The 21,080-nt window shown below is 35.9% G+C and overlaps 1 protein-coding gene across 2 annotated transcripts in view; it reads right to left on the reverse strand.

The window, feature by feature from the left end:
• The window catches only part of adamts3 (ADAM metallopeptidase with thrombospondin type 1 motif, 3), a 123,239-nt gene that overhangs the window by 98,049 nt on the left and 4,110 nt on the right, over window positions 1-21,080 (reverse strand). The window lies entirely within an intron of this gene.

Here is a 21,080-nt window from a genome sequence, read left to right on the forward strand (position 1 = left end):
AAATTATGTGAAAAATAATGTTTATATATATATATATATATATACCTGTATATATATATACCTGTGTGTATATATATATATATATATATATATATATACAGTGCCCTCCAAAAGTATTGGAACAGTAAAGACAAAATTGCTCTGTTGGGTGTAGAGTCAAAACATTTACAAATATGATTAAAAGATGAATATGAGACAAAACTACAGAATGCCACATTTTATTATTAGGTGATTCAACACAGATGTTTTACCAGCTAAGAAGTTCAGCACGTTCATCCCCCTATCTAATGTGAGCATAAGTATTGGAACAGTTGCCTCACAGGTCTTTCTAAGTGATCAGCTGTGTCCTGTTGCATTGATTCTTCAGATATTAAAAGCAGGGAATGTGTTGTATCAGTTATATCCATTACTTCTGCATTCTGAATCTTGCATTCGATGATGACACACACAAACCAGGATGAAGATGAGAGAGCTGACTTTGAGAGAAAACCAAGCAATTTGGATGCTAAAAGAAAAGAGGAAGTCAATTAGAACTATAGCAAAAACAAAGGGCATAGAAAAATCAAGAGTTTGGAAACCACCAGAGACACCAGCAACCAACAACTACCTGATCGGCTGAGAAAACAACAGTAGTTGATGACAGACAAATCATAAAAGCTGTGAAAATGAACCCTAAAAGCCATGTCTGTAAAATCACCAACAACTTCCAGAAAGCTGGGGCTCATGCTCTGACAATCTACTGTCCTCCGGAGACTTTGACACAGAATTACAGATGCTACACAACAAGATACAAACCTCTGACCAGCTCCAAAAATAGAAAGGCAAGATTAGAGTTTGCAAAAAAGCACAAAGGTGAGCCAGAAGAGTTTTGGAACTGTGTTTATGGACCGATGAGACAAAGATGAACCTTTATCGAAGTGATGGGAAAGCAAAACTGTGGAGAAAAAAAGGGAACTGCAAATGATCCCAAGCATACAGCCTCATCTGTAAAGCATGGTGGAGGTGGTGTCATGGCATGGGCACGCATGGCTGCCTCTGGAACAGGCCCTTTCAACTTTACTGATGACTTAATGTATGATGACAGTAGCAGAATGAATTTAGAAGGGTACAAAACCATCTTGCCTACCAATATTCAAGAAAATGCCACCAGATTCATTGGGAAGTGCTTCATATTGCATCAGGACAATGACCCAAAACACCCTGCCAGTTCAGTCAAGGAATTTATAAGGGCAAAGAAATGGAAAGTCTTAGATTGCCCAAGTCAATCTCCAGAATTAAATCCGATTGAACATGAATTTCACCAGCTGAAGAGGAGAGTAAAGGCAGAAACTCCCCAAAACAAGCAACAATTGGAATTGGCTGCATTAAAGGCTGGGAAAAGTAATTCAAAGGATGAGACCAAGAGTCTGGTGATGTTTATGGGTCACAGACTCACTGCTGTGATTGCGCGCAAGGGATCTGCAACTAAATAATAGCTTTTAATCTTTTATATCTGCCTTATGTTCAACTGTCCCAATACTTATGCTCACATCAATGAGTGGGATGAACTCTAAAAGTGCTATTCTTTTTATTTGGTAAAACACGTATGTGTTGAAACGGCTAATAATAAAATGTGACATTCTGTAGTTTTTTCTCATATTCATCTTTTCATCATATTTGCAAATGTCTTGACTCCACAGCCAACAGAACAATTTTGTCTTCACTGTTCCAATACTTTTGGAGGGCACTGTATATATATATATATATATATATATATATATTTTTTTTTTTTTTTTTTTTAAATGAAGCATTAACACATGTTAGACTTCACCCCATAAACACAATCAAGCCTAGAAAAAAAAAAAAAAACAGTAAACCACCCCTTTACAGTTGCAGTACGTAAGTTTAGCCTCTTTGCCACCATCTCTGTTTGAAACCTGCAACTGCAGTTATTTGCAGAATTATCTTCTTTGCATGGGTTGTGCACTGGCATGGCTCCAGCGTGGATGATAATGTTTTGGAGTAGGTGGAGTATGTGTGGCTATCAGTCACTGCACCGGATACTGTACTTCGGAATCACAAATTCTAGCCTACATCTTGGAATATATGACTCAAATAAGAATTTTCACTGGATATTGTCATCTGAACAAGTAATTGATTTGGAAAAATGTTAATTCTAGATGATTATTCCATCACTACTACATTAAAAAAAATTTTATTATTAATTCTGTTAGTGAACTGGGGGAACATTTTCCAAAAAGGGAAAGAAATATTCTACCGTCTGATACTGATAGCCAAGGTTTTAACCTAGCCATGACTAATGAAACACAGGTTAATAAAGTTATTAGCTCATTAAGAAATGCTAAATGTAGGGATGTTCATCAATTTGACGCTAAGTTTCTTAAAACTCATAGAGATACTTTAGCTCCTGTTATTTCTCTTTTCATTAATTTATCATTTGAATACAGTGTTTTTACTACTGCATGGAATAGGGATGTGCATCTCTATAACTGAGGATGATGCGATACGCATCTCGATGCATAGCCAATGATACGATATATTGAAGATACATATGAAGCAGCTAGCGATGTGATGCGATGCAATACGATTCACCCCTATTACGATGCAGTGCGATTCGATTTCAATTCTATTCGATTCAACACAATGCGATTCGATGCAATACGATACAATGGAAATTGTACATGGTCCCTTTTCAAATAAATTTTTATAAAATAAAAATAGGGTAAACGTACCTATTAAGCTCACGTACCCATTAAGCACACTTCCATTTTTGAGATCAGATTATAAAAAAAAAATTATAATTTATTATCCTACTTGATGTCTTAACCGATTGATATGTTTGTTACTATAAACCTCCTATAATTTCAAGTCAGTCAGATCATTGCACACTGAGATATGGGTCTCCATATGTGCACACTGTCTAACGGCCATTTTGAAAGCTGTCTGAAAACTTTCACCAAAAGAGGAGCCCCTTAAATGTGCATTTTTTAGATGTTTAAGCCTTTATTTTGGGTAAGTTTCACTACTTATTGTAAAATTAAGAGATTAATGTTCAGACTTTTGCATATTATAACCTGGAACTTTGATGTGGGAAATAATTACATTAGATCCAAAAGATAGTTTTAGCAACATAGTGCAGATGCTACAGAACACAGTTAGCTGTATAAGATTGTGTTCTACGCTAACATATTACTTCTCAGGCATTACTGGCTTGTACTTTTACATCCATAATATTATAAATTGACAGTTTATTGCTGGTCTGTGTTTTTACAGTGCTGTAATTTTTAAAGATTTCATATTATTGTAAGGTGAGCTTAAAGGGTGCACTACTATGAAAATCACACAGCTTCAGTGTGACATCAATAAGAAAAAGTATAATTTCATAGATATTGTTAATAATAGTTGTTCGTATTAAAGTATGATACATGACCTAGACTATTTATTTAGCAAAATCCTGTCATTTTAATAAATATTACATGAAATTTATTAAAAATTGTTGCTGCTCCAATTAAGCTCAGTGTGCTCTCTTTAAGCTCTTCCATGTAAATACTTCATAAACAGACTTAACATATTAACTGATGGTTGTCACTTTAAATTAAGGTTAATGGATTCTGTCAACTCATATCTGCAGACTGGCTCTGATCTTTGGCAACTAGCATCAACTTTTCCAGACTGTAAATCTGTGGAAAATCGGGGCAAAAATTGTGCAGTGTATTCCAGCCATAAGAGACTATAGATAAGTTGACATCTATTTAAAAAGAGGTGTCATAATGAGGCTAGTTTCTGTGCTCATCCCCATGAATTAAATGTTTTATTGGTTTGTTTTATTTGATTTTTGAATATGTTACTTTGCTGAACGTGGACTAGTATAGATGTTCTTAGATGACACTTCATTATGAATATATAACTGATCGACTTGAATGCCTTGTTGCTTGATTTTAGTGTTCTGTTTTTTTTGTGATTGACTTTGTACCTTCAAAAAATATATATTTTTACAATTATTCTTTAAAAAACTTCTTTAAAATAAACAATACTTTTTTTTAATAAAACATGATGTGAGCTTAATGGGAACAGGGGTGTGCTTAAAGGGTACAAAAATGTACCCATTAAGTACAGCCAGACGTTTTGAATTTAATGATGTATATCTTAATTGAAATGCTTTTGTCATTTAAAATAAAATTTAATATTTTTGTGTGAGAGATTAATATTTTATTTTAACAACTTTTTGTACTGAAACCAGTATCTTGTGCACTAAAATTGTCTCAATGTAGATTTTGGTGAGCTTAATAGGTACGTTTACCCTTAGTAACAAGTCTGCCACCTTTGTTCTAACCATATGAGGAAAAAAGCATTACAATAAATCACACTACTAATGGTGATTAAATCTAACAATCGTTTAGCTCATATCACATCAAACCATGCAAATTATTATTATTGTTATACTTTTTTCTCAAATTGTTAACGTTAACAACATCAGCATTGCGTAACTATGTGTATGTAGTGTGTATTAGCGTGTAGATTTCAATTCGATTTCAAAGATGTACAGTCTAATCTCTAATTGTCATACCATTCAAATTTCATATAAAGAAATTATTTTAACCCAAAAAGCAAATTCTTCTTCTTTAGAACTGGTTCTCTATAAAATACAAATCTTGTGTAATCCCACATAGGCTATCTGTAATCAGATGCACATTTAAAACTGGAATATAATTTACTTTCAGTCACATGTGTTTCATAAACACATCCTTTCTGGATTACAATCCACCATCAAAATTATAAATTTAATTATTCCAGCTGCTGTGAGAAAAGGCTATGAATGATCCGCCACCTGCAGCATCCTCACATGCGATAGCCTTCTTAATGTTTACAGATGTGATGTAATGACACGGCGACATGCTCGAATTCCCCGTGAATTCCTACCAGTATCTCTCATATTAGAAAACATTATTATAAGATTACCGTTGTGAATCAAGCTAAGGAGATGGTTTTAAACACTGGCTGGTTATGTACTTGTAAAAACTGATTTCGGATAATTTTTAAACAAAAAAAGTTACAGACTTCAGCTTCATGAAAAGTCTATCAAATTATGCTGATAAAACTAAATCCAGGATGTGCCTTCACAACCAATTATTTTTTGGAAGCCCCGATAACAAATCAAAACACCAGAGAGAGCTCAATGTTTGATGCATTTGTCATCTCTGCTTTCTTCTCAGCCTCCTATTAGTTTCAAAATCAAAGGCATCTTTAATTCAAAAATGCTTTCAGGATACAAAATGCACCATCACACAGTTGTAAACAAAATTAGCTTTTCCTACATAACTCAATAAACTAATTACATTTTCCCTGAAACAAAATTACACAAATTATTCAGAAATCAACAAAGTGGGAATAATTTAGATCTGAAAATATAAAAAAATATAATTGAAATTCAAAGTTTTGGTATTGTGAAAAAATTAATTATCATATATAATGAAAAAGAAAACAACAAGGAATGAAAAACATATATTTTAACAATTCAACGTTTCTCTCAAATTGCCATACTGATAATCCAATAAATATTGAAATATTGAAATAAAAATAAAAATACTAAAATACTAAAATAGCAGCATTTTCACCATTGGACTCCACTGTATATTCCTACATTCTTTGTGTTTTATTTACTGTACTAAACAAAATCATTCAGAATCTGTCAAATTAATATACTATATGAGTTCATATGCTCAACTGTGTATTTGTCTCTGTGCACGCGAGTGTTCAAATGTACAGTACTTCAAGTGTGTGTGTGTGTGTATTTGCACATGGACCGACCTGCTTGCTCTTTCGAAACAGCCTCTCAGTTTTACCTCCAGCCCCAGAGCCGGCCTCCTGGACACAGAACAGCCTCTCAAAGGCCATGCTTTGGAATGTACTGAAAGACTAGCACTCTCTCTCTCTCTCTCTCTCTCTACTCTTCCCTAGTCATAACCTGGCCATCCCTTCTCAGCGCCATCCTGTGCACTCAAGAACACACAGTTTACCTTTCTCAATGCCTGCTGCCTCAATCCATTTCCGATTAACTCTATGCCTCAATAGTCAGTTTTTGCTTATAAGACTTTTTCAAATGCAACCAAGGTATAACAAGATTTCTAAAGCTATGAATTGCTCTGTCACAATAACACTAGATCTTTATGTATTATTATAAAAACTCATACCCAGTCTTTTTCAAACTACCCGAGGCATATAAATATGCCGTGCACTGCAGGTGCAAGAGTAAAGAATCAGTATGTGCCAAACATAAGTGTTCCAAACCCATGATTCTTCCCTGCAGACACACAGGTCACGGCACTGACCACCTGAGCCAAGCTGTTTGAATGAGAGAGATATCTTTGCACTTTAATCACTTAAATTAAAAGTGAATTCTTGCCCATTTATTGCAGGAATAATTCCCTGATGACAGTGGAGTGCAAGAGAGCATTGTTCCCAACTGATTTTTAACCGTGTAAAATGCTGCTGCCTTAGTGTGTATGTAAATATAGGCAAATACTCAAATCTAACCCTAAACTTTATTGTTTGGTCCATTGTACACTGACCTTAACTTAATCATCAATCAATAAAGCTAAAGGTCACCTAAAAATAATAATCAAAAATGAAACCTAGATCAATGTAATCTAGTAATCAGGCACCACAACCAAAAGTCTGTCTGACAGGTATACATGGCCATTACTATGAAAAAAATAATAATTATTGCTGTTCTTCAATGATTGCAAGTTGCTTACGTAACAAAATAAGGATTTATGCTGAGATTGTGCACTTTGCCTGAGGTGTTTCCAAACTTTTGGAGGTCAATGTATGTTAATGTTTTTTTTTTAAATGATAAAAGAAAGAAATATTGAATAATATGTCTGCCAATGGCAGATAACACTGTGAGAGCTCAGGAGGTTTTAATTAAAGCCCTTCAGCTATTATTTTCCATACACCTGCTGAAAACCCTAGGAGAGTTGGTCATGTTATGTTAGATATTGGTATCCAGACCAGACCTCTGAACTAATTTAACTAGCAAGACTTCTATGGCCAACCAGCATCATTATAATGGCCATGGTGATCCACCAACAATACAAACACCAAAACAGGCTTAACCAGGAACTTCATGCTGGTCTAAGGTTGTATTTTTAGCAGAGACATTATTGCTTATACTTCAGATATTATTTTTTAGAAGTGAACATTTATCATTTGTCAATCTGAGGCATCACATACAGTACCTCAAGTACAAATTGTTTGTTTGGAAAATACTTCTGGACAAGAGGAAGATAAAATAAGGAGAAAAATAAAGAGTGTGATTCAGCCTAAGAACATCATAGGTGGAGGAAATTTAAAAAAAAAAAAAAGACAAAACTTTCAAGGCTGTGGTATTTCAAAGTGTGGTATTGTACATAATGCATACCTAATAAGGGTACAGTAATGAAACACTGGTAAAATGATTGATAATAATAAAATAAGTATTAAATAATTGGGACATATTTTTATCTTTATAAATGTATTTTATGTTTCGTAAATATTTTTTTTTCTTTCTAATACACAAGTGCTTAGGCTCTTTGTATTGAAGGAAACTATTTTAGAGAATGTTGAAACAGAAATCAAAGTTTCATTAACATTAAAATGTTCTTCCAAGAAACCATTTCACTGGACTACACAGAAAACAAACAGTCCTCCATTATAAGGCTGTGGCTAGACACTGTGATCAGAAAATATCGCAGCTTATCATGTTCAATGAACTACTGCCATTCCCAATAACCCACTTTTATACTCAGCCCTCATTAAAAACATTAAACACATCTCTGAGGTGACAGTGGCAGGGAGAGACATGGAGGACAGGGTGGTCAACACTATTACCGCTCCATTTGCAACACCAACCAACGAGCAGCTGGCTATGTGGAGTGGACAATCACAGGTGGATGGACAGAGCCTCTTGCCTTTACCTAAACTGCAGCCCTCGAAAGGGATCAAGAGTCCTGTGTTCCATCAGTTTAATATCCCCAGCATCAGTGCCCGCCAAGCAGACACCAGCAATGGGCCAAAACAAACATATGGGATTCAGCTGAAGGGGTCTAGTTTTCTAAGACGGCACTCCAGTCTAAACTTCTTAAGGAACCAGTATGAACGTGCTTTATTTAAAAAAAGGTACTGCCACTTTCAAAACAGCGTGGATTCAGCCGACACACTGGTACCTTTCACCCGCCATGTTGTTTAAAGGTGTGTTTGGTTTAGAAATGTGTGTAAACCTTCGTCATCATTACCTGCCATTTTCATCCCTCCTTTAAAAGGAACTTTTAAAAAGTTACACCAGTTAATTTCTTTCACTGGGAGAAAAAAAAGAGAAAAATTCACAAGTCATCTAAGCCAGAGAGGAAAAGAGGAATCTCTGTATTTTAAGGAAGAAAATTCAAAATAAACGGAGTGAAGAAAAAGATAATAAATAGAGAATAAACTGAAAATAGATACTTGAGCAACAGTATGCCAATGTTTGCACGATTTTTCAAAATTTATGTATGTGGCAAGCCCAAACGAACTCTGAAAAAAGAAAAAGGAATAGTATGTGACGTCATTTCAAATCTAATTCGAAAAGACAACATGCAAATCAAATCAGAATCATTCATTTCATTTTGTGCCGATCTGAAAAAGCACCCAAAGCAAACATTTACCTATTACTTTGAGTGGTGGCAAGACCTGCATGTTTAACTCTAAATAAAACTCAAGCTGCTGGTGAACAGGCCCCACTGTCCAGAGCAATGACAACAGAAAATGTGGCTTTAAGCTGGTCATAATTAAAAATGTATAAATATATTAATAAATCAATAAAAGCAGCCAAACACACACGGCTGGATTTGCTAGACTCTGGCCTCTCCTGAAGCAGACCTAAAGAAATAAATTGCCTCTGCATATCCTCCAACACCTCCCCTCCTCAACCTCAAACCATATACCAAAACAGCTCAGGGGTCAAGACTCTGCAACAGGCAAGTCCTCGGCTGAATCAACAAAGTACATCAATAACTATTAGTGAATACAACTCTTGTGTACGGGTGCACTTCTCAGGGGGAAGGAACTGGCTTGGTTTCTTTTTCAATCAAAGGCAACCTTTTTTTCTGGATATAAATCCCCAACATGCCCTCTTCGGTATAACTGAAGCATCTTTTTTCGCAAATACTTAACAAATCATACTGGAGATGAAGTAAAGGCCTTTCATTTTAAGAAAGGACAAGAGTCTTATTAAATGTAAAGTGGGGATTTGAGTCTAATCCAAAATATCGAAGCATCTGTTTTCTCCAGCCTCTCTTTGTCGCTTTAGATAATGCTTTGTGTAATGGAAGTCTTGACAGTAAAAACAGAACATTGTGAAATATTTTTTGGTGCATTTTAAGTGCATTTAGAGACACATAGGTTCATGTAAGGGGAAAATTAGTTTTCGCATGGCTAAAATCCTTTAGCTGTAAAAACACAAGCAGAACTGAGTTAACAGTTAAAATCAGGACAGCATGTTATGATCCAAATGTTACCTGATTTCAAGCTGAGATGCTGAAGCTGAAGTCACTGAGTTCAGCCAATATTTGGTGAAGAATGTTTGTGTTCCCAGATGGATGGTTTTCTGAGTTTTAACTGGTGTTGGACTGAATAAGAGCCTCACCTGAGTTTGCAAAGTTTGAACACAAGGAGTGGAACTTGTTCCTTCCAAAGAAAAGCAACTACTTCTGATAGCTCTGTAGGTTCAGAAAGCTTGCGTTACTCTCTTTCGTTCAAAACACTTTGTTAATCTTGATATAGCTGTTCAACTAGAACTTAAAGAGATTCAACCAACAACGAAAATCTGGACATAATTTATTCAGTCTCATGTAATTTCAAACCTGTATATCTTTCTTCTGTTTAGCAGAAAAGAAAAAACAAATAGTTCTTTCCGATGCTATTTCATAGAGGAGGGTTTAAAGACTTCAAGCTTCAAAAAGGTCACAAACGTCAGATGAAAGTGCTATGAAATGGTCCATATTTATGAAATAACATGAAGCCATTATTCACATCATACTTTTACACCCTGGTTCTCAAGAGATTTCATAAGAAAGGTAGTGATGTCGAATTCATGAATAAAACCTTCTTTTGAGTTGAATGATTCATTCATAGATCTAATTGATTCAGCTCTAAAATTCAACATACTGACTGTCTTGAATGTTTAACAACTCTCTGGGGTGGAAGGTTATCAGTGAATGATGTAAATGTTGGTCTCTTTGTCACACAAAGCTTGTATGTCTTCAGAAGACTCATGAGTCATGAAGTACATTTTTTTTTTTCCATCTTAAGCTAAAAAGCTTCAGTCCCAGACCGGAACTGTCTTCAGAATCTTTTCTGCGACAAGGAAGAAATAAAGTCAAAGATGTTTGAAATACATGAAAGAGAGAAAATGATGACATGACTTCTTTGACTGGTAATGCATTGCATCTATGTAAGATATCTATGTAAACGGGATACAGAATTCCATGCAAGTGCTTCTACAGAACCCACTTTTGCTGCAGCCTTGTGAGGACAGAACATTTTGTTATAAGGTTAGAAAGGCATGTCGCTTTGGTTGAAACAATCTGTTCTTCAATTGCGTATTAAATTCACATGCTCAATAAATCTTTTTTGTTACTTTCCAGTTTGTCTCTGGACACTGGCAGTTACAGATGATGAAAGTCTGGAACGTTAAGAACAAGGCATATTGAGTGATCCACTGAGTAAAGGGTGGGACACACACTGGTATGCCAGAGATGTCAGAAAGCAGAGATGTGTTTACTCTTTAAACAGAGAACACCCACTTGTGACAGTTCAGGTCTCATTCACGGTTTGGTCACTGGCACTTCTGTCTGATGTAAGTTGTGTAGCCACTGTGTCTGAACTTGATAGAAAATGACTATGACAGCATAGTTCTCCTCTCTGAACTGCAGCTCCACTGTACATCCTAGCTAGGATGTGATAACGGCAGTGTTTCCTACACCCTGCACCACAACTGAATTTACCAAATATTTACCACAAAATAATGGCAAGAAAACACTTCTCATGGGCTACACACAAACTACAAACATATATACAGTGCAAACAGTGCAGTCCAGTTCATGAACAAACAAGTTATTTTAATACATCGCTCAAGAAGACTTACTTTAAATGAGTCTGATGAATCATTCACTGAATGAACTCACTGAATCCATCAGAGCAGTTACTGAATCAACATATGACACATCTAGTGAAAAAAACGTGTCTCACAGGCTGCATACAAATAAACATACAGCGTGAGCAGTGTAATCCAGTTCACAAACAAATTACAATGGTTTCAATGGTAACCCTTAAAGAATGGTCTAAAAACACACAAACCAATTACCTGTTTGAATCAGTTTGACAAATTCTTCACTGAATGAACATACATGCATCTGCCGTTCAAATGTTTGAGGTTAGAGAAATAGTTTTAATGTTTTTTTAAGAAGTCTCTCATTCATTTAATTGATAAAATACAGTAAAAACATTGCTATTATGAAATATATATCCTTTGAGGGCAGTCATTACTCCAGTCTTCAGTGTCACATGATCCTTCAGAAATCATGATTTTTTTCTTCCAGATTCTTTGACAATTAATTCAAAAGAACAGCATTTATTTGAAATAGAAATTTTTGTAACAGTGTAACTCTCTTTTTTCATCAATTTCATTCAGCATTTGCTCACAATCATTGCTTATATATATATATATATATATATATATATACATACATACACACACACACACACACATATATGGGTCAAAGACGAAAAGGGTGTTTCAGCTTTAAGTTTTGTTTTTTCCCCCATACATTAGAATGTGTCCTGTTTAAGTTTATATTTTTCTGAACAAAAAAAGAATTATTAGCATGCACTTTTTACTATGTTTGACATAAGACATGCACTAAAATGTCATTCAGTGTAACAATATTTATATACCAAAAAATCTTGTTAGGCATATTTAAAACATGAATCATTTGATGACATATTGAAAAACTCTATTTAAGCATCACAATGCAGCCCTCAAATATCAATTAACTTTAATTGTTAAATCTTTATACTTTGCTAATGTCCTTCAAACCACTATGTTTTCCAATTTGCCAGCAAGAAGTTTTAGTAAGGAAGTGAAAATCATTTAAAATATATTACAATTTAGTATGATCATATATTCTTATTTGTATTTTAATACAAGGTCAGAATAAGTATATTGTTTCATTTTTACACTGAATGACCATGGTTTGGTACTCTGAATGACGATTTGCCAAAAAGAGAGATAACATTGCCATTGTTCCCATAACTGAAATATTTTTAGTATTAATCTGTGTCATTAAAATAGTTTTAAACATAATCTTTAATAAATTGACTACAGAAACAGAATGATGCCATGCTTGCTTAGCTTGTCACTTTTTTGTCACATTTATTAATACTTTCTGTTTTCAAACATAAATAACATTATCAGGATGAGTATTTGATGTGGAGAATCACCTCAGTGATCTCTCTTGAGCTATTGACATACTGTAGTGAGGGGGTCTCTCTGCCCAGAATTATTGGCAAGCTATTATTCCAACAATTACAATCCTCAATGCCCTTCTCTGTCCTGGCTAAAGGCATGTTCACACCAAGCACGGTAAGGATAAAGATAAAGATATAAAAAAAATATATATATATTTCAAAAAAGTGAAAAAAAAAAAAAAAACAACTTCTTTAGAAGAGAATAGCAGATTCCACAGCACAACTAACAATAACTGCACAGAGAAACAATATTGTTGGAATCATTTATATTGTTGGATTATTATTTTTTTTTTCCAGCTGATGAATGATAAAAGCATTGACAGCCAATTAGAATTCATTAAATTAATTATCAATTATTAATTCATCAATTAAACAATACCAAAATGCATTCAAATATTGAATAATTATTAAGTTTAACACATTTTGTCAATGCTAAACATTCCTCATTTATATGTAATATAAATAAGTATAAAGTAAATATAAAAATAATAAATATAAAATTGTTATTTATACAGTGATACTGTCATTCAGTGTAATGGATGACACTGTGGTGTAACAGAGAATTTGTATTTCATTGAATGAGAAAACCATTACCCTGAATTAGGGTTGGGCCGATAGACGATGCCATCATCCATCGCCGATGGCTGATAGACATCACGATGTTGAGCCAGCATCATGATCCACCCCACCCACTCCATATCCCCCGCAATCCGCGGCATCCCAGTATCGTGTTCGGAGAGAAAATGACGTGTACTACGTCACCCCAAAAGGGAATAAATACGAGATGGGAGGAAAATATATATTTCAGTGGCCTACTTTCTCTCGCAGTTATATCATTGGGTAATTATACTGTATATAGCCTAAATTGTGGGTATCAGGGAGCCGCTATTATTCCTAGCACTGAAACTGCTTTTTGCGCGATCACTTTTTAGTTTCACTTTCATTTTCGAGATTCGCAATCGCATGTACTCTGTTTATACTATGGAGCGGCAGTACTTACCACACATTTTACAAGATTAGATGTTTGTCGGAGATTAGATGTTGTGCTCGGGATCTGCAGATCATTCGCCATCGTCTCAAGCTGGTTGCACACTGGACGAGAAGCCCAGCGCCGCGTAGTCTCGCGTAGCCAGACCCTCAGACTGACGGCTGAAGGTCTGGGAATTTTTGGCCGCTTTGGATGGCCAAGGCCCACTCAAGAGGCCATATGACTGACAGGTAAAGCAACCAATCACGTTTCGTTTCGCCAAATGGTGCTGCCGGTGTGCATATGCTAATAGAAAACTTGCTGCGTCCCAATTCGCATATTATCCATCCTAAATAGTATTCGAAAATAGAATTAGTATGTCCCAAATCATAGCCTGCGTCCCAATGTGCATACTAGCCATCCTAAATTCTATGTGATATTAGTAATTTTCAATACTATTTAGGGCAGATAGGGTGGATAGTATGCACATTGGGACACAGGGATAGTATGTTTAAAAAAGTATGCCAAAGATTCCAGGATGGTCTACTACTTCCGGTTAGAATTCGAAGTGCAGATCGATGCACACTCTTAACGGCTAATATTGCCCACAACACATTGCACTATGGACGAGGATTCAATTAGAACTACAAACACGCATAAAAAGTGTTAAAAAACTACAAGCATGGCAGATATGCGCGACCGACAGACAGGTAGAGAAAGGGATTTGAGTGATAAATAATCAATGTCTAACCTGATGAAAAAATATTAAATATTATCCACGTTATACTTCATCTGCAGCAACACTGTGAACTTTTATAACAATACGCTTGGTCATTAACTTTTAAATGCATCATTACGCAAACACATGAGCAGAGTTCTTGGCATGAAAGACCCGCAATGTGCCTCTTCATTTCTCTCCAATACGGTAGGAAATCAAATTAAATGAAATGTGGATGATGTTAACTGTGACAAGATGCTTGACAGGGCAGTTTAAACAGTTACAGGATGCACGTAACTAAGCAACAGCGCGTCCGTTAAAGAAGCAGCTATGCCGAAGTAGTATGTCTCAAAGCTTGCCTACTATTCTGCTACATACTCAAAAGTATGTACTATTTCTTCACAAAAAGAGAACATACTTTTAGGGCATAGTATAAGTAGGCGAATTGGGACGAACTGTGTTTAAATTTTAAAGACGTGGTGCGACACGGCGCGACACTGCTCTTCTCGTCCAGTGTGCAACCAGCTTCAGTCATCTTCAGGCATTTCACTGAATGACATGTGTTTTTGTAACCTACGTTACCACACCATAAAAAGCTGAAATTATCAAGTATTTAAGAGCAATAAACTCACTTTTCTGCAGCACCACATGGTGGCAATTAATGCCATTTAATGACGTCACAGACTGCCGAATGACTATCAGTTTTTTATATGATTTCAGAATAACTTCTTATTCCTGTTACACTGAATGATCTCAGATAAAGTGCATTTTCGTGACAAAAGTCCCCTGTCCATTTAAATACTTAACAAAAAAAAACAATAAGACATTAGTCCTTTTAATATAACACAGCCAATACTTACTTGAAAATGCCAAGACAACACATTTTTTAACTTGGTATTTAATATGTTTATTTAAAAATGTATTGCTAAAATCAAAGTCCGGACCATTACGCTGAATGACAATTTTACACTTTGGAATATTATTTCCCCCATATTTTGACATTTTATTGTCATAAAAGTTATTTGAAATATGAAAGTAGACAATTTACTTGCATTCAAGATGTTTTCTTATGTATTTAATATTACTTTTGTAAATGTAATTTGATGCGGACACTAAAATGGTGACATCTCGTCTTTGACCCCATACATTACGGAATATATGCTGTTTGATATTGCAAACAGGTGTTTATCATATTATTCTCTTTTTTGATAAATTTCATTCAGCATTAAATCACAATCATCAATAATTATACACACATCAGTTTGACTTTTTTATTCTTCTGGTTATTTACCTAACAGCTAACGAATCAGAAGTCTCGCCCATTCAACTGAAAATAACTTCAAATTACTGGTGTCATGCACATGATTGTTAGTTGCTGCTTGTTGTCTTTGTACAGTAGAACAATATAAATCACTATTAGGACTTCTTGGTGCCTAAGAAGTATGCAGCTCACTAGGTTTTTGAAACAGAGCTAACACTAGAAACTCAGTTATTAGAGAAATTCAAGGCATGATGGGAAAAAAACTGAGAAGTTCAAAGTCACCACAGCTGTGAAATGGATCTGATAAAGACTGTGAACATGTAAGATTGTTAGTGGCAGAGTGGGCAGAAGAACACAGACTCCTCTGACCATTAATGTCATTATTCTCCTGACAAAGGTACGTTGGGGAAGTTCTGGCTCAGGGCCAGCCTCGCGTGTGAAGCTCAGCCAGGAGTTCAGTAACGCAGCCAGCTCTGATCATCAATGAGTGAGGAGCCTCATTCAGCGCCCTGGCCACAGAATACAGCAGTACGCATTATAGAGGCCAAGCTATGAGTGACAGAGGGGCGTAGATTAGCAGAGGATAATTCCCATTGCCTTGTGAACACTCTGACTGCTGACCCTGTTTCAGTCCCTAATGGAAAGGGATCAGGCAATGGTTTGGCTCTTTGATATTTCTACCAAAGTATTTGCACTGACATTCCGAAACCTTGTTGAGTTGCTAAGCAGAAACAGAACCGTTATCTTTTCTCCACTTTCAGAGGAATGTTCACAGGCCTACATGCCTGTGTCATGTAAGTGAGCCTCCCACTCCTCCTTCTTCTCCTCCTCCCCCAGCTAAAATCATCCCTCCATCCCCCACAACCTCTCAGAGAGGAAATATCTACTTCACAGGCTACATGTGAAGACTTCAAGATCCACCATGGCTATAATTAAGACCAGTGAAACATAACTTGGTGTCGACTCAATGTGCCACTTTACATCAAAGGAAGTGGCGGAGTTTTGCTGGAAAGAGTAAATCTAAAGCCTCAGTGGGTCTTGTAGAAATACACAGTCAAAATTTCTAAGGTCACACATCAACACATCAACAATTTCAAAATTCAGAGCTGAAGGAAAATGTCTAAAACTTAAAATGGAATAGTTCAGCTTGTCTCAGAGCAGGTTAACTGAGAGGTTCTAATAAGTACTGAAACTGAAAACATTATAGACCAATTCATGAACAAAAGTTTTTTGATGAACTGGCCTCATGGGATGCAAGTCTGATTCACACATTTATAACTCTTATGAGTGGTTCTTGTTAAGACTCACAAACACATGAGCCACCTCTTGAATCGATGAATTCACTGAATAAAGCAGCTACTGTACTGAATCATCTGAATATGACTTATTAGTGAGAAAATATGTCTTTAAATTGAGTGATTCATTTACTGAATCATTCAAAAAGTATCACAAACTCAGAAATGAATTAGTCTGATGAATTCCTCTCTGAGTTAACTCAACAAACCTGTCAGAGCGGTTACTGAATCCATGTATGACTTCACATTTAAATGACTCTTATGAATGGTTATTTTTATGAATTGTTCAAAAAGACTCAGGAGCCACAGCTTGTATGAGTCTGATGAATTGAACAAATGACCATCTGAAGCAGATACTGAATTAACATCTGACTCACTAAAACATCTAAAACACAACTTTCACTTGAGTTGTTCTCACTGGCTATTAGGGTTGTCACGATACCATAAATATGTCTTAAGATACTATTCCAGCTGAAGTATCACAATACCAAGTAGTATCACAATACCATTCAGTATTGTGTTAATTTAAAATTCAATTCTACAAAATGAATCAACATTTCATAAATAAATAGATGTAAATGAAAACAGACAAGATTTTTTCTCTGAAAACTTCATTAATGTGAATTAATGACTAGTTATTGTTATCCATGAAATGATGTAAACAAAACTCATCTTAGCACTGCATAGAAGCTGCATGAAGTGACATTTAGATGTGGTATTTATACATTTAGACTATTTATAATTGCATAAATAATGTTATGAGATTAATGTTTTAAATTCAGAATTCTAAATATAGAAATATGTTGGAAAAGAATGTAATATGCCTACTTTTAGATGGGAAACTTAAAACCGCCAGCAGGTGGCAGCAAGTGTTCATAATTGAATCACTGAGTCATTCAAAAGATTCTTTCAAAACGGCTGAATCTTTCAGGAGCGAATCAAATGACTGTTTTTATGAATGGCTTAGTGAATCAGTGATTCGCCCAAGCCAACGCGGATTTGGATTCAAACACAGAAACAAAACAAAAACAGAACTCTTGACTCTTGCTTGTGTCGTATTGCCGAACTGTTAGGAGCATTTTTGCTCGCATATCTTGAAATTTCCAAGTTAGCAGCATGTATATTAAAAAACACACATTTATAATGTTAAAAATAAATAAATAAATAAATATATATATATATATATATATATATATATATATATATACAGTATTTCACAAAAGTGAGTACACCCCTCACATTTCAGCAACAATTTTAGTATATCTTCTCAAGGGACAATACTACACAAATGAAACTTGGATATATTTTAGAGTAGTCAATGTGCAGCTTGTATAGAAGATAAAATTTACTGTCCTCTAAATATAACTCAACATATAGCCATTATTGTCCAAATAACTGGCAACAAAAATGAGTACACCCTAAGTGAACATGTCAAAACTGTGTCCAAAGTGTCAATATTTTGTAGGGGCACCATTGTTATCTAGCACTGCCTTAATCCTCCTGGGCATGGAATTCACTTGAGCTGCGCAGGTTGTTGCTGGCATCCTCTTCCACTCCTCCACAATGACATCACGGAGCTGCTGGATGTTAGACACATGGCACTTCTCCACCTTTCGCTTGAGGATGCCCCACATGTGCTCAGTAGGGTTCAGGTCTGGAGACATACTTGGCCACTCTATCACCTTCACCTTCAACTTCATCAGCAAAGGCAGTTGTCATCTTGGCGGTGTGTTTGGGGTCGTTATTATGTTGGAAAACTGCCGTTCGGCCCAGTTTCTGAAGGGAGGGCATCATCTTCTGCTTCAGAATGTCACAGTACATGTCTGAATCCATGTTTCCCTCAATGAACCGCAGCTCCCCAGTACCAACAGCACTCATGCAACCCCAGACCATGATGCTACCACCGCCATGCTTGACTGTAAGACACAATTTTCTTGGTACTCCTCACCAGGGCGTCACCACACATGCTGGACACCATCTGAGCATCTGTTTGCAGGCGTTTTTGTGAGCCAGCTTCAGAAGAGGCTTCCTTCTGGGACGACAGCCATGCAAACCGACTTGCTGCAGTGTGCAGCGTATGGTCTGAGCACTGAGAAGCTGACCTTCCACTTCTGCAACCTCTAAAGCAATGCTGGCAGCACTCATGCGTCCTGTTTTTTGAAGCCAGCTTCTGCACCTGACGCACAGCACAAGGACTCAACTTCTTTGATCGACCCTTGCGAGGCCTGTTCCGAGTGAAACCCGTCTTGGAAAACCTCTGTATGATCCTGGCCACTGTACTGTATCTTAGTTTCAGGGTGTTACCGAACTTCTTATAGCCTAAGCCATCTTTGTGGAGAGGAATAATTCTAATTCTCAAATCCTCAGAGAGTTCTTTGCCATGAGGTGCCATGTTGAACATCCAGTGGTCAGTATGAGAGAATTGTACTCAAAGCACCAAATTTTAACTGCTCTAAAACAAGATACACAAATTCATATGGTCATGTCAAGCAGACAAAAACATGAACATGATGAATAGGACATGTGGCTTCGCATGGTTAAACGACGTATAGCTGTTTTCACGTAGAGTGTATTCACCTTTGTTGCCAGCTTTTTTGACAATAATGGCTGTATGTTGAGTTATTTTCAGAGGACAGTAAATCTTTACAGTACAAGTTGCACATTGACTACTCTAAAATATATCCAAGTTTCATTTCTATAGATCTGCCCCTTGAAAAGATATACTAAAATCATTGCCGAAATGTGAGGTGTGTACTCACTTTTGTGAGATACTGTATATATAATGATTGATATGATTGATAAAAACCAAGTGCAAAGCTGCTATGCTGACGAATGGAATTGCATTCGTGATCGCAAAGATGCTTCCAGAAACAAACTATTACACCTTTTCTAGAAGTGGTCAAATTAATAAAACTGCGAGAATACGTTCTTGTAAGATATTATGATGTTGAATAAGTGATGCTTGAGCTGCTGTTTTGTAAAATATCATCAGACGGTTTGAATCAGACCCTTTCTTCTGATAAACTGCAGCATGAACAACAACGTAGTACAAAGTACTTCTCATTGCAAACTGAACTGAAGTGTCGGAAAATACTCAATACCATATAAAGCCTATACACAGCCTGTACTACACAGAGCACAGCAGAAAGACATTTGGCAATCAGCTTGTAATGTTTCTGCTGGCATGCATGTTCAAATGAATGTTTTAAACGGTGTTCCTGCCGTGCACACAACATATCTTACGGTACTACCGTATGGATGATACTACCGTTTAAAAAATGCAATGGCACCGCGGGTATTTTTAAGCTTTAGTATCGCGATACTACCGTAGTACCGGTATATCTTGCAGCCCTACTGGCTATAAGCAAAAACAGACACAGAGAGTACTCTGATTACCCTTATGAGTGATTATTGTAATTAATTATTCAAAACAACTCTCAGGAGTTACTAGTTTGAATAATTTTGAAGAAAGCATCTCTGCTCTGCTGAGAAAAGAAATATCCCTTTCTTTTGAAACAAACTCCCACTGACATGTCTTTTACTGACATGAATTTCTATTTACAACCTGAATTACGGAAATGTTGGGACGTTTTTTTAAATTTGAATAAAATGAAAACTAAAATAATTTCAAATCACATGAGGCATCAAATTTTAAATGAGCTCATTTAGTGAATAAAAGTGTAAAATTTCTCCATTTAAACATTTGTTATGTTCTCTATGTTCTATTGTGAATAAAATATTGGCTCATGTGATCTGAAAGTCTTTTAGTTTTCATTTACAAAAAAACGTCCCAACATTTCCAGAATTTGAGTTGTAAATGGTTTTACTGCATCCTATAAATAAGTATATATATATATATATATATATATATATATATATATATATATATAAATAATTATAATAATAATAAAACAACAACCATACAAACTGTCAGATAAACAGCTTCCTTTACATGGCTTGCTGACTACAATGTAGATTGTTTATTGTTAATATTTTCCCCTTATGTAGTTCACTTGTAGAAACGCTGATTCCAAGGAGAAAGAGAGAATGTCCAAGTTAAGTTCAGATGAATAAAGCCCTGTGCTAAATGCCATAGCTTGATTCCAAATAAACGTCTTTTCCCACTGAGAGCCTCATCAATGCAGACATCACTCCTTTGGAAGTCTATGCAAAATCGATTTCCCAATTTGACCTCTGTATTTATTGTTCTCTGATGTTGGACAGGCCCTGGGGAGAGCAGCGTCATGCTATTTGTCAGCTTTCTGGGGTGACCAACAGTTCACTCAACTCTACTATCAC

The sequence above is a fragment of the Onychostoma macrolepis genome, chromosome 05 (genome assembly GCF_012432095.1).
Source record: "Onychostoma macrolepis isolate SWU-2019 chromosome 05, ASM1243209v1, whole genome shotgun sequence".
Classification (NCBI taxonomy): domain Eukaryota; kingdom Metazoa; phylum Chordata; class Actinopteri; order Cypriniformes; family Cyprinidae; genus Onychostoma; species Onychostoma macrolepis.